We start from the raw sequence: 15,673 nt of genomic DNA, 5'->3' as shown, positions 1-15,673 counted from the left end.
AGAGTTTGCAAAATACTAACCTCATTGATCTTTGCTTTCCCTGTTGAGCCAATGATCTAGGATTTCCCCTTAGCATAAGCTTCGGGGTCAAAAAGAGGATTAATAGAGTCACCTAGGATGGTAGCTGGCTCGGCAGACTCAAGGCCTGGCATGCTTAACTCCATATGCTCATTAACTAAGAATCCTGTCCATCCTCAAGAGATAGGACTCCGAATCTAGATCCTGAACCGGAAGCTGAGTCAACACCAGTACCAATCTTAATATCAGGTGGCCTAGCCTTGACCTCAGGAGCACTTTAGAGAGAATTCATCTCCTTACTGATATCTGGAAATTGATTCCGAGTAGCATTTGCTCGTGGCTTCCTTCTGACTGACCTTTTGGCCAGCATCCAGGGACCAAAATTCTTCCCTTCACCTTGGCTCTCTTCAACTCTGCCTATGATAGGCACCACCACCTCCTTGACCACTTTCCTTCTTTTAGGGCAACCATCATAGGTATGGCCAAACATACCGCATTCATAGCAGATATTGTGAATACCTTCGTATTCAATATGAAAGACCTTATTCTGAATGGAGAATTTAGACAGAAGAGGCTTAGCAAGATCAATGTCAATACAAACCCTGGAAAACTTGCCTCTCACTGCCCCAACGGTAGTTTTGTCAACATGGTGAACTTTCCCTACCAGGCCACCAATCTTATTCAAAAATCTTTCGTTATAGTATTCAATGGGTAGACCTGGGAATCTAACCCAAGTAAGGATCCTATTCATAGAGCAATCATGAGGATTAAAATTTGGGACCTATGGCCTCAGCGCCAAAACATGATTGGAGATGATATAAGGTCCACCATTAACAACTGCGTTATAATCTTCTGCCCTTGTAAATTTATGACATAATAGTCATTCTCCAGGTCCGTGATGGTAACCTTCCCTTTCTTTTCCCATTGAGCCTGGATCCTCTGGGCAAAGTAATTAAAGCTTATCCTTTTCCCAAGCACAGTGACAATTAAGGCTAATTTCCATTTTGATCTGAGGACACGTTTATCTTCAGAAGACAGACGGATCACAGGACACAACGGGTCCTCTTGTTCACCATCCTCAACATCAGAGTCGGAAAAGAACTCCTCAGACTCATCCTCTATAAAATCCTCCTCCATCATGGGTTCCTCTTCAACCACCCCCAACACCTTATCTCTCTAGGATGATCTCCACAGGCCTTTCTCAAAAGCGAAATTGTTTCGCATCTCCCCACCATGTCGCTGATCCGGAATAGCAACAGAACCATTAACATTTTGACCCGCAGCCCCCTGAGCCAAAAAACCGCTCATCGGGGCTGCCTCAACCTCACTTAAAACCCTAGAACCCGGGGACACAGCTTGGCCCCTTGCCTGGGCAGCCTGCGCCTCTACCGGCAGCACATCGGCGTTACCGCCCACATCCGCACCATCGCTAGGTAACCTTCTGCCCATATCCCCAGGCGGCGCATTAACAACCGCAGCGCAGGGTAACGCCGCACCATGCTCAGGTTGCCGCGTGCCAACCTCCCCAAAACTGGAGCCCTCCTCCGGCACTCCCGCAATAGGCGCCGGCACCCCCACCACGCCAGGAAACGACATCCCTCCCCCATCAGATCCAAAGCCCGTAGCCCTCTCATCCATCTCCTTGGATCTCTCCGCCCATATCTCCCCTGCACCCGCCATGCCCCCTGCTGGTTCCGACCCATCGCCCCCTTCCAGGCCAAACGCTCCCGCGATCGGTCACGAACCCGATCTCCGCTCCTACGCCTCCCACTCCCAGCGGCATCCGATCTCCCTTCCCCATCCGCCAAGTCCCCGTCCAGCGCCCTCCCAGCCGCCCGATCCGCCTGCCCTTGTGCCGCACGACCGCCCGTACCACCAAAAGCCAACGCCGTCCTTGCTCTAGGTCTATCGCGCTCCTTCGCCATTGAGAGAGAGAAAAAAAGATTTATTTTTAATTTAATGTTTAAAAATTAAATGCTAATTAAATTGTATTAATATTGAGAAAATATAATAATTTTTTAATGATATTTATCTAAATAGAAAAAAATAATACTAAATCATATTTTAATTATTTAAGTTATAATATTATTATTTATTCTTAAATAGTTAATAATAGACATAAGTGAAATTGTAGTGTAGTGGTGTGTATTAGAGTCTATAGACCAAAGGTCCAAGGTTCAAATCCTACCTTTGTCAAAATTTATATATTTTTTTAAGTAAACATGTCTAAAAGCAAACCAGACCAAACCGTTTAACCGGTACTGGGTCAATTGGTTCATGGTTGAACCCGCCGGTTTGAACGGGTCTGAACGGTTTTCAAGGATTTAACAATCGGACCACCTCCGGCTCGGAATTATGACCGGTTCAGGTCGAACTGGGTTGGACCGGCCGGACCGGGCCGTATTTGATAACCTTGGTAATATTACAACTTATAGCTATAAAATATTGAAATTTGACTCTAAAGTCACTGGTGAGACTAACACAATAATATTATATATATATATATTTTTATGAAAAGACAATATTATTATGCTGTTTCCGTTCTATAATATTTGAGAGAATTTTTGTTTGTTCCATATTATTTAACGTTTTGAAATGCAATTTCAGTGCCTCGTAAAAAAGAATATTTATAATTATTTAATGTTTAAGATAAAAGTAAAAAAACGATAAACATAAAAAATTGATAACTAGAGAATATATATATATATATATATATATATAGAGCGAGAGATGCGTGCTCTTGTGAGAACTCTCCTCTTAGGTGATGATATTTTGTTATGTGAGAACACTCAAAACTACGCCGTTTTGAGTATAAAAATTAAATAGAACACATAATGCTACTGGTGGGATTCGAACCTAGACACTTCTCTAGAGAAGATCAAAGTAAAATGAATTGGAAGAGAAGTATTATTGATCAAAGGAATTGAAATCACAAAATTACAATACGTAACATGATAATGATGAGATTACAGGAAAAGCTATTTATAGAAGAAGCTTAACTGACTAACAATGTAACTGCTAATCAGTTAATTAATTGTGAATCAGTTGTAACAGATTTATATCTGTTAACTCTAACATTCCCTCCTCAAACTTGTTGTATTCATATGAACTACACCAAGTTTGGCTAAGAAACGATCAATCTGTGTACCACTCGGCACTTTGGTGAAAAGATCTGCCAGCTGCTTCTCTGAAGGAACATGAGGTGTGGTTATGAATCCTTCTTCGACATAGTCCCTGATGAAATGAATGTCTATATCAAAGTGATTGGTCTTCTCGTGATCGACAGGGTTAGCTGCAATTGCAATTGCTAAGGTGTTATCACAATGTAATTGAATTGGGTTTGGAACATGTACTTGAAAAGTTTTGAGCAGAAACGAGATCCATCGAAGTTCACAAATTGTCATTGCTAAACTCATGTATTCTGCCTCTGCTGAAGATCAGCTAACAGTTGATTGCTTCTTGCTTTTCCATGAAATCATGGATTTTCCCAAGAAAACACAAAATCCTGTAACTGAGCGCCTTGTTTGTTTACAAACTCCCCAATCAGCATCACAGTATGCAGACAAAATGAGTCTTGGCTAGGCTAGATAAAAAATTCCTCTTGTTAAAGTCCCTCTGAGATACTTAAGGATGTGTAATGCAGCATCCAAGTGATGTTGTTATGGCTCTGTCATATATTGGCTGAGTTGTTGTGTTGGAAAGCAAATATCAGGACGAGTAAATCCCAAATACAGTAATCTGCCAATAAGCCGTCTGAAAGTATCTAGAACATTTGTTGTCATTGTGGGTTTGAAACCAGAAGGTAAAGGAGAATTTACTGGAGTGGCATTTGTCATCTGTGCATCTTCCAGCATATCCTTGACATATTTGAGTTGGGAGAGAACCATTCCTTCGGAAGATCGCGACACTTCTACTCCCAGAAAATATTTAACATACCCCAAATCTTTTATTGTAAACTGATCATGTAAGAAATTCTTCAAGACAATTATATATGCCTCTGATATTCCTGTGATTAATAGATCATCCACATATAAGACTAATGCAGTGAAAACTGTAGCCTCTGACTTTGTGTACAAACAATGATCATGAGCTGATCTTACAAACCCAAATTGAAGAAGCTTGGTAGACATTTCTTTATTCCATTGTCTACCGGCTTGTTTCAGGCCATATAAACTTTTCACGAGCTTGCATACTTGCCCTTCTTTAGCCTTTGTGTACCCTTCAGGTGGAAGCATATAAAGATCCTCTTCGATGTAGCCATGCAGATACGCATTATTGATATCTATCTGGTGTACAGGCCATTCCTTAGCTGCTGCAATAGCTAGGAAGGTTCTCACAGTTACTAACTTTGCTACAGGTGAATAAGACTCATTATAGTCTAAGCCAAAAAATTGATTGTACCCCTTAGCCACTAATCTGGCTTTAAAACGGTCAATAGTACCATCTGGTTTTCTTTTAATTCTGAAGAACCACTTGGAAGTTATGCCTTTCTTTCCTTGTGGTAAAGAGGTCAAGATCCAAGTCCCATTTTCTTCTAGAGCTTTTAACTCTTGTTCATTGCTTCTCTCCATCTTGCATCAATAACTGCAGCTTTGTAAGACTTAGGTTCTTGTTCATTAAAAAGATTTGTCATAAAGGCTTGATGTGTAGGAGAGAAAGGAGGTAAAAAGCAAGGTTGGTCTTGGCTGTTTGATTTTACAAAATGAGCAGCTCCAACAAAATCTGTCATCCAGCTAGGAGTTTTAATCTGTCTTCCGGCTCTTGTATGACTGGAGGGTGAAACTGACGTATGTAAAACATCAGATGGTGAGACTGGTAAGTCATTTGGGTTTTGTAAGGGATCTGAAGTAAGAGGAGAAGTGATTGTGATTGGTGAACTAAAAGGTTCAGATAAGTGCTGGTTGGGAAAAATGGTAAGAGAGTCTGATAGTGCAGTTTGAGATGAAGAATGTTTAAAAGGGAAAGTATTTTCTTGGAATTTAACATCTCTGGAAATGAGAAATTGATTAGTGTCAGGCCTATAAACAATATAGACCTTCCGTCCTGAAGCATAGCCCATGAAGACTCCTTTGAAGGCTCTCACTTCAAATTTATCTTATGTGGTTGCAAATTTGAAACAAAGCATAAGCAACCGAAGATCTTGAGATGTGTGTAGTCTGGAGATCTTTTATAGAGCCTCTCAAATGGTGTTTGCCAATCAAGGCCTTCTACTGGTAGTAAGTTGATATATGGGTGGCAGTTTTGATAGCTTCTTCCCAAAATGTATTAGGAATTCCTGACTGGAAAAGTAGTGCTCTTGCCACCTCTAAAAGGTGTTTGTGCTTTCTCTCAATAACTCCATTCTACTGGGGTGTATATGCACAAACTTTTTGATGTAAAATGCCAAAGGTAGATAACATATTCTGAAAAGCATGACTAATGAATTCAGTACCATTGTCACTTCTGATCTTCTTGACTTTGGTACTGAATTGATTTTGCACCAGCAATATAAATTTGTTCATAGCTACACACACTTCTGTTTTTGAAACAAGTAATATGGTCCATAAAGCTCTTGAGTAATCATCCACTATAGTAAGAATAAATCTAGCATTGTTGGTGGAATTCAAGTGATAAGGACCCCAAATGTCTGTATGCAAGAGTTCTAAAATTGAATTGGACATTGACACACTATTTTGAAAAGTAAGCCTATGTTGTTTAGTAAGTGGACAGATTTCACATGGAATCAATGTTTCCTTACAACTGATACTGGGAACATGCTTCAACTTTTTCCAAGACACATGGCCTAGTCTATAGTGCCAATACACACTTTCATTATTGACTATTTCAGTAGAAACTCTACTATTAAAAGCAGTAACATCACCTTGTAACAACTGTGGACGAAAAGAACATTTTGATAGTCTATAAAGTCCCCCATCCATGTGTCCTACTGCCAACAACTCTTTAGTCTTCAGGTCCTATAAAATACAGTGAGTTGAGTAAAAACTGATCCCAATATCTTCTTCTTTCAACAATTTCCCTACTGACAAAAGATTGGACTGAAAACTAGGCACACATAAGACATTTCTCAATTGAAATTTGTCACTGAACTTGACAATACCCTTTTGTGTTATCATCTTTGTAGTTCCATCTGGTAGAACTACCTTTTGTGCATTTGGTAAGTGAGAAGTGGTAATGAAATTTTCAAGTTTTTCACACATATGCGAGCTTGCACCAGAGTCAATTATCCAGTCATCTGCATCCATACATTTCAGATTGGTATAATCAGTAACATTACCTGTAAAACCAGTGAAGCAGGCTAAATCTGTGGCTTTCTTGGACATGAACTTCTGAAATTCTTTCTGCAGAAAGTTGGAGAAAAACTGAGATTGTTCTTGATCTGCATCTGTATCCCCATTGATACTGCTCTCTTCTTGTACATTGTGAGCATATTGATTTGAAGTCTTTTTAACTCCTCTTTTCTTGGGCTTGTACCAGTCTGGATAGCCTTTAAGTTTAAAGCATGTGTCCTTCAGATGGCCGAGTTTTTTGCAATGGGAGCAAAACATGTCTTCTTTGGCCTGTTCCCCCTCAGTCTTCTCTCTTCTGGGAATAACAACATTTGCAGCATTTGCAATTTCCAATCTATCAGATTGCATTCCACTACCATTAGTCACATTTTTCTTCTGTTTTTCCATTTTCTGCACCATTGAATATGCCTTATTAACAGATGGAAGGGGATCTGTCATTAAAATCTGATTCCTTGTTTGCTCATAAGTGTCATTAAGACCCATGAGAAACTGCATTAAGTGATCTTCTTCTATTAAGTCAGTCATTTTCTTGACTGTAACATCACAATTACAGATAGGCACATGGTTCAAAACTGCAAGATCTTCCCACAACTTCTTCATCTTCGTGTAATACACACAAATTGGTAAATCTCCCTGAATCAATGTTGCCAGATCTTTCTTTACTTGATAAATCAATGGCCCATTTGACTCTCCATATCTCTGTTCTAATTCTAGCCAAAGCTCCCTTGCAATTTTTGCATAAAAGAAAGATTTTGCTAAATCCTTAGAAATTGAAGCTAAGACCCAATACATAACCATTTTATCTCATCTTTGCCATTTCTTGAACAATGGAGAATTAAGTGCAGGTTTAAGATCATCATTCAAAACAAAATCCAACTTATCTTTTGCTGCTAAACCTATTTTGATTGCCCTTAACCAAGAAAGATAATTGGTTGTAGTTAGTGGTGCACTTATCAGGGATACTCCAGGGTGATCTGAATTGTGGAGCTCAAACTGAGAACCATCTGTATTAGCCATCTCTTCTGTCTTTTCTTGATTACGACCTGTACTTGAATTAATGTGAATTTGTTCCTCTTCTTCACTTTCAGATTCAAGGATCTGAAATTTGTTGTTTCTCCTTTGATTTCGTTTCCAATTAACCATTGATCTCTTGCGGAAGCTCTGATACCATCTAGAGAAGATCAAAGTAAAATGAATTGGAAGAGAAGTATTATTGATCAAAGGAACTGAAATCACAAAATTACAATACGTAACATGATAATGATGAGATTACAGGAAAAGCTATTTATAGAAGAAGCTTAACTGACTAACAATGTAACTGCTAATCAGTTAATTAATTGTGAATCAGTTGTAACAGATTTATATCTGTTAACTCTAACAACTTCCACCTACACTTCACACTGCTTATCACTAAGACAATTGCTTTTCTTATACATTATGTCGCGCGCTGCTTAATATACTACTGTCTTGTATCTTCTATTGTTTAATATTTGATGCATACACTTATTAATATCGATTAAATGTGTATAATAAATTATGGTAAAGGCTATGGTTACTTTGTTTTTGACAAAGTAAGCCTTACTTTGTGTGTTTTCACAATTGGATTAATTTTATACTTCATCATCCAATGATGAAAATACACCAAGTAATGGTACTTTGTCAAAAACAAAGTAAACATAGAAGGCACCATAAATTATTAATAGAAAAAAAAAAGAAATGTGCATAATAATGAATTATTAATAGAAAAATAAATCCAAGAACATGCTCCAATTTCTTATTTATTTAATTCCTCTATATTTTTGTAATTTATGTTTTAAAATGTTAAGGATGATGTTCTAAATATTGTTACATACGTTCTAAACTTTATAATTTGTGTTCTAAAAATTAAGTATAATGTTTAAAAAAAATCAGTAAATATATGGACCATTTTTGCATTTGTTCTATAATATAATTTATAACTCATATTCTAAATAACATAACGTATGTTCTAAAAAACATAATGAATGTTCTAAAGTTTATAGTTTGTGTTCTAAAAATTAAGTATAATATTCTAAAAAAATCAGTAGATGTCTGGATCATTTTTTGCATTTGTTCTATAATATAATTTATAACTCATTTTCGAAAAAACATGACGCATATGTTCTAAAAAACATAACGTATGTTCTAAAAAAAATATGTCGTACGTTCTAAACTTCATAGTTGGTGTTTTAAAAGTTAGAATATATGTTCTAACGTATGTTTAAAACAATATATTTTCTTATATAAATAAAATATTAATATGAAATTTTATTAAAATATATAATATATTTTTAGTTAATATGAAGTTTAGAGCAAGCGTATTTTTATGAACAAATTAACTTAATAAAAGAAATCTATAATGAACAAATTAAAGCAAGCGTATTTTTATTTAAAAAATATAGTATTCGATTTTTTTTAGTATCAGAGACACTTAATATTATATAAATAAAAAAATTATATAATGAACAAACTAAAGAAAGTGTATTTTTATTTAAAAAATATAGTATTTGATTTTTTTAGCATCAGAGGCACTTAATAATATATAAATAAAGGAATTATATAATAAACAAACTAAAGTAAGTGTCCCAGTGGTAGATGACATGTGATTCACTTCTCTTATGCCCCAGTCCCAGGGTTGAATCCCTCTACTCTCATATTCTTATTTAATCTTGGGATAAGGTATCAAAATAGTGTTGGTCCCGTGTGATTAGTTCCAAGGGGGGCGGGTTAGGAACTAATGTAACTTTTTCGCTTAATTAATCTTGCTGACTTGATAATTTTGGTGAGTTTATTAACTCAGCTTTGGTCAGCTTGGCCGATCTTAATGTAAGACAGCTTTAGTCAGATGTTGACTAAGACTGTTTCACTTGGGAGTTGGGAATTGACACTTTTATGGTCAGCTTCCAACTCAGCACTCTAATTTACTCAGTGTCAGCTTTAAATAGTTTATATGCTGAGTAAATATAACAAGCAACACACACACATATATATATTTTGAGAGAGTTAGAAAATACTCAGTATCACTTATCCTGGTTCGGCCTCTTTGCCTACGTCCAGTCCCCAGACTCCTCCGGGCTTTTAGAATCCAATACTGAGCTCTTTAAAGGTAGAGCACAAACCGGTTACAAGACAGTTGAATATGCAAGAGTATCTTCCTCTATTCGTCTACTCAACTCCTACTAAGTGCTACAACCCAACACCTAGATTTCTCTACCACTGAGTATTTACAACCAAATACTTAGCACAACACTCTCAATTCATAATTGATACAATTTGCTCTTTTTCAGCTAAAGAACACTTTAGATGATTACAAAACAATCAATCTAGCATTTACACATGAATAGAAAGTTGGTGTAAGATTTCTTTCTTGTTTTTGAGTGCTTTGGGGTTGTATTTTTCTCTCTTGTATATTCTGTAATTCGGCAATGATCCAAGAGGATTGCTTGTCCTTTTATAGTTGTACTTTGAGGATCAAATGATTTGAATTTGAATTGTCCATTGAATCCAAAACGGCTCTTTTGGGGGACAAACTTCTGATCAGCTTCAGATGTGCAGGCCAATCTTGTTTTCTGATTTCTTCAGATGTCAAGCTTATCTTTTTCCTACATGCTTTGTCTTCTTGCGGCAGTTTGTCTTATAGCAACGAATTTGACCCATGCATCTCGGAATTTGGCTTTTGCGTAATTCCAAGGCTTCAATTATTGGTGCAGACAGTTGTTGGATTTGTCTTTTAGCTAACAGATCATTCATGCTGTCATGAAGATCACTCAGCTTCACTTCAATAGTCATTGTCTTTGATTGTCACCAAATCTCATACTGAGTTCTTTTTCACTCAGCTTCCATGGTCAGCTTCGTTCTGCAAGATCTAGTTCTGAAGCAGACTTCTTTTATGCTGAGCTTCGTTCCTCTCAGCTTCTTTGATCAGCTTCATTCTTAAGCTGTTGTTTTGAAGATGACTTATCTTCTCTTGTGCTGAGTTACTCTTCACTCAGCTTGTGTTGTGTTCTCATGCTGACTTTGTCCTGTCTTAATTTTATTTCCTTTTGCATTTATATTTATACTCAATATTGAACAAACGGATTAGTACAATTAAATCAAAGCACTTAAATTTAATTGTCTCTTAATCATGGATTAAACTTAAATGATTTTGTCAAATCAAAATCTTGTGGAAAGGTGTTTCAACAAACTCCCCCATTTTGATGTTGGCAAAATATTTAATTTATGGAACTCAGTATTGAAATTCCCATGATTGAATTACTTTTTATTCTTCTGAAATTACTCCCCCGTAAGGGTTGCATATATTGTCTTAACTTAACTCTAAACCTTTTAAGATTTAATTGAGTAATAAAGGAAGACATATTTATACTGACTTAGTTCAATTCTAGACCTTCTAAGATCTAATTCAGATGAGCCTAGGTCAACTTTCAGAAGAGTTCAATGTTTATTCAGTTTGATACATGAATAGTTTTGGTATCAGAGTTTATGTGTGTATGTATCAGAGTTAATGTGTACCGAGTATTTTTAATTTGAATTTATTTGTTTGTTCAATTTTAGACAGATCAGCATATAGTATAATAGTAAGCATCACTTATGAAAAACAATGTGAATGAAAAGATGCTTAAGATAATATAAATAGTCAGCATATAAAATACACATGTCAATTTCTTAAGGCCAATCTATTCTCTATTGACTTGAGCTACCCCTTTACCTTTGTCTTTCCTCTTTTGCTGACTGCCTGAATTTTCTCCTACCTTTGGCTGAGTTCCATCAGCTTGTGCTTTCTCCCCCATTTTGCCACCATCAGGCGGAGGAGGGATGAAGGTGTCATTGAGAGCAGCACGAGTCAGCTTGACCGAATATGCCTTTAGTCATTTCGTGCTTTCAAATAACCCATCAAGCACTGGGACTCCATCATCCAGAACTGAACCGGGGACTCGAATAGATGCGCTGATCATGCTGAGTATGTATTCATGTGACTTAGTTAGCCATGATATTGCGTCAGTTAGCTGGGCATAAGATTGATGGTACATTCAAAGTACAGTCTTGTCGTAAATGTCACACTGAGCGTTGGTGTGACGTACATGTCTAAATAAGCTCTGAGTAGTTTGGAGGATAGTGTTGGTTTTGACCAAGTCAGTTTCCATTTCCTCTTTACTCAGATTTAGAAGACGGACAGCTTCGCTAATTTCATCCATCGAACATTGGGAAGTTGAGGAGAGGAGTTCACGAGTGCTAGTCAACTCAGAAGTCAGCTTGGAAAAATAGTGACTTAACTCAGCGGATGTAGCATAGCCCATGTTGACTGTAGGTAGAGCGTTGATTTGTCCCTGAAGTGAATTCATATGATTCACCATCATCAATTGCAGCTCGGCCAGCTTGACAAATGATTCTTGCTTGGGTTGCTGAGCTTGGACCGTGGTCATGACACTTATTAAGTCTTTGAGATTCTTAATCTCATTGAGAAGCTGAGTGACAGACGAGAATTCTTGTGATTCAGCATTGGCAGACCCAGCAGCATCAGCATGAGAAGTGTTTTAATCCTGGAGAAGATTTTGAGCCGAGTCAATAATGCGACGTCCTGACTCAGTTGCATGAAGATAGGCAAATTGTGCCTCAGGATTTAGCTCAGGGGCCGGGATTCTAGTAGCACCAGATGGAGGAGGTGTTTTGTGCTGTCCTTGAGTGGAAGTGCCAGTATGGTCAGCAGCTGGAGTTTGATTTTGATTAGCAGCAGGAACTGACTGCTCAATATTCTGCGAAATGTGATGGGAAGGAGGTGGATCTGCAGAGATATTTACCTGCTCAACATGGACTTGAGTTGGTGCAGGAAGAGGCACCTCAGGTTGAGCAGGATTTTCCTTAGCTTGTTTGTCTCCTTGAGCAGCTAGGACTTCGAGCTCTTGCTCGGCTTGGTTTGGATTTTCTGGAGTCTTGGCGTGTTGCTCAGTATGAGTAACAAAGGCTTGTTTTTCCAATGTAGAGGACTCAGGATGCGTTGAGAAGAACTTAAATTGAGTATCCGTAAGGTCAGTGATTTGATCCCTCAGAGGCGAATCATCCAGGAGGTCAATGACTGGAGATTTGTAGGCCTTCTTCTTAAGCCTTTTCAACTTTTTGGTCTTTGGAGGAGAAGGGTCAGCAGGAATGGAATCAAGAGATGACTCTACCCCGAGATCAGTGTTGAGTTCTTCCATCACCATTTCTTGCTCTGGGAGCTCAGCATCAACTGTCTTACTCTGTACAGCTGGACTTTCAACTTGCTCAATATTCCCTGTTTGTTCTTGCTCAGCATGAGCTTCTTGATGTTGCTCAACATCCTCATCATTATCATGCTGACCTGCATTGTTACTTAGTTCTCCTGCTTCCTGATCAGCAGGGATTTGCTCAAGGTCAATCTCTTGGCTTCTTTATGAAGTGGGAATCATCAGGAACCTCAAAGCCAAGAGGGACAACATCAATTGGTCTTAGATCAGAAATTTTCTTTTTCTTCTTTAGAGGGGTTCCCTCACTTTCTAGTTCCTCAGGCTCATCTTGCCTCTTTCTTTTCTCTGCTGACTTACCCTGCTCAGCATCAACTTTCTTCCCCTTTGAGACAACCCGTATTTTCTTTGGAACAGCATCAACATCTTTTGAGCTGGTTTGGATTGCTTTCCTTTTCTTCTCTCGCTTGGTTTGATCAGCAGGTTCAGCTATGGCGATGTTCTCTTCCTGAGGTTGCTCATCATCAACTTCCTCCCGAGTTTCCTCGATGACCCCTTTTCCCTTCTTAGGCTTGATGGGTTGGTCATATACTAACCCGAACAATAATGCAGCCGTGATTTCAGTTCCCCAGGTTTCTGTTTCATTAATCAAGTCTACTTGATGATCTTCGAGGATTCTGGTAATAAGAGAACCCAGCCTGAGCTTGATAGTACTTCGTTGAAGTGCTCCTACCAGAAATACGGGCATGTTGAGAGGGCTGTAGGTCAGCATGTGCCAAATGAAGCACTGCTCGAAGTTTGAAGCTGATGATGCTGAGTTGATTTTTGGGAAGTTCAAGTTAGTTAGGAGATAGTGAGCCATCTTTTGATTTTGACCCATGCATGTACTGGGTATTTCTCCTTTGTGTTTTGCTGGTTTACAGAACGTTGCAACGTGGTCAAGCTTTTCCTTAGTAGTCCTGAATTCCGTTCCGGTGTTTGGCAGATTGAGTAAGGTTGCGAGATAGGATGGGGTAATCGTTAGCTTCTTGCCTTTAACGTGGGTTACTAGATGGTCAGCATCATTTCCATCAACAGAGAGGTTGGAGTAAAATTCCCGTACTAACCTAGGGTAGGTTCTACCAGGAAGTGAAAAGAGTCCAACCCATTCATTTTTCTCAATCCACTCACAGAACGGTTGCTCATCCGTTATGAAGCTTGGAGAGAACCATCGACATCGAAGAACCTCATGATTCTTTACGCTCGGGTACACTTTAACAAAGAATTTTTCATTGGGCTGCTTGTCCTTCTTTTTCTTCTTCTTCTTCGAAGAGGTTGCGAGGCCAGTTTTAGGGTTCTTGTTTGGAGTTTGGTCATGCTGACCTTGTTCTTTAGTGGGAGTCTCGCTATACTCCTACTGAGGAGGAGACTTAGGGTTTTCGTCGGTGTGGTCGTCGTTGTAACCACCACCAGAGAGATTTTGGGAATCTGCCATAGTTATGAATTCTTTGAGAGGATTTTGAGTTTTTGAGAGAGAGAAATTTGAATGCCAAGAATTTTGAGTGTAAGGAGTTCTAAGTGGGAATTCTTCCACTATTTGTAGAGGTGCGAATTGATCCTATTCGTTGAACTAGCCGTTTTACCTCGAGATGATCAACCGACAGAGATTCTGGCATTTATGACACGTTCGGCGCATGGGTTTTCTAATTATTGCTTACGTTATCCTAGGTGGATATTAATACGTGTGCTAGCATTTAATGTTTTAAATGGGTTTTACTCAGCATCAAATGTTTGGGATTCTGAGTAGTCAGTTTTACGTAGGATAGTTGTTTATGGGACTAGTAACTTAGCTTAGGATAATCACTCAGCATGTATGTCTACTCAGCATAAGGTGATTTCATGTCATTTTTAACTCAGCATGCAACAGTTACTAATTTATCAGAAATCACTCAGCATAGTAATCACTCAACATTCAATTAAGCACATAGAATTATTGAAGAGGATTAGACATACCGATAGCTTCCCTTAATATGTTAAATTGCTCACGAGCCAAGGGCTTCGTAAAGATATCCGCAAGCTGTTCATTTGTTGATACGTAGGTCAGCTTGATCTCACCCTTGAGTACATGATCTCTGATGAAGTGATGCCTTATGCTGACATGCTTCATCCTGCTGTGTTGGATTGGATTCTTAGATAAGTCAATGGCACTCTTGTTGTCACATTTGACCTCTATTGTTTCGGTTTTCACACCATAATCCTCAAGCTGTTGCTTAATCCATAGGACTTGGGCCACACAGCTTCCAGCAGTAACGTACTCAGCTTCAGTTATTGACAAGGCCACTGATGACTGCTTCTTACTAAACCACGAAACCAGACAACTTCCTAGGAAATGACATCCTCCTGAAGTGCTTTTTCGTTCTAGCTTATCTCGCCCATAGTCAGCATCAGTATATCCAATCAGTGTGAAGTCACTTGTATTTGGATACCATAAACCTGCATTAACTGAGCTCTGCAAATATCTGAAAATTCTTTTTACAACTATTAAGTGAGATTCCCTGGGGTCAGCTTAGTATCTTGTGCAATAACATACTGAGTACTGAATGTCAGGTCTACTTTCAGTAAGATAAAGTAGACAGCCTATCATACCTTGATATAACATCCTGTCTACTGACTTACCTTTCTCATCAGCACAAAGGACAGTGTCAGTACCCATTGGGGTTGATATGGGTTTACATTCTTCCATATCAAACTTCTTTATCATTTCTTTGGCGTACTTAGACTAACTTATGAAGATGCCATTCTTACCTTGCTTGATTTGAAGTCCAAGGAAGAAGTTGAGTTCGCCCATCATAGGTATTTCGAACTCAGTTTGCATCTGTTTACTAAACTCTTTGCACATAGAATCGCCAGTAGCACCAAAAATTATGTCATCTACGTAAATTTGTGCAAGTAGGGTATTTTTACCCTTTTTCTTAATGAACAAGGTTGTGTCAGCTTTGCCTCTGACATAATTCCTGATCAGCAGGAAGTTGGTCAACCTCTCATACCAATTTCTTAGAGCTTGCTTTAGGCCATATAGGGCCTTTTTGAGTTTATAAACGTGGTTTGGAAATTTTGGATCTTCAAACCCTGGAGGCTGACTAACATATACCTCTTCGTTTATAAAGCCAT

This window comes from Euphorbia lathyris, chromosome 6 (genome assembly GCF_963576675.1).
Source record: "Euphorbia lathyris chromosome 6, ddEupLath1.1, whole genome shotgun sequence".
Taxonomy (NCBI): Eukaryota; Viridiplantae; Streptophyta; class Magnoliopsida; order Malpighiales; family Euphorbiaceae; genus Euphorbia; species Euphorbia lathyris.
This window is presented reverse-complemented; position numbering follows the sequence as displayed.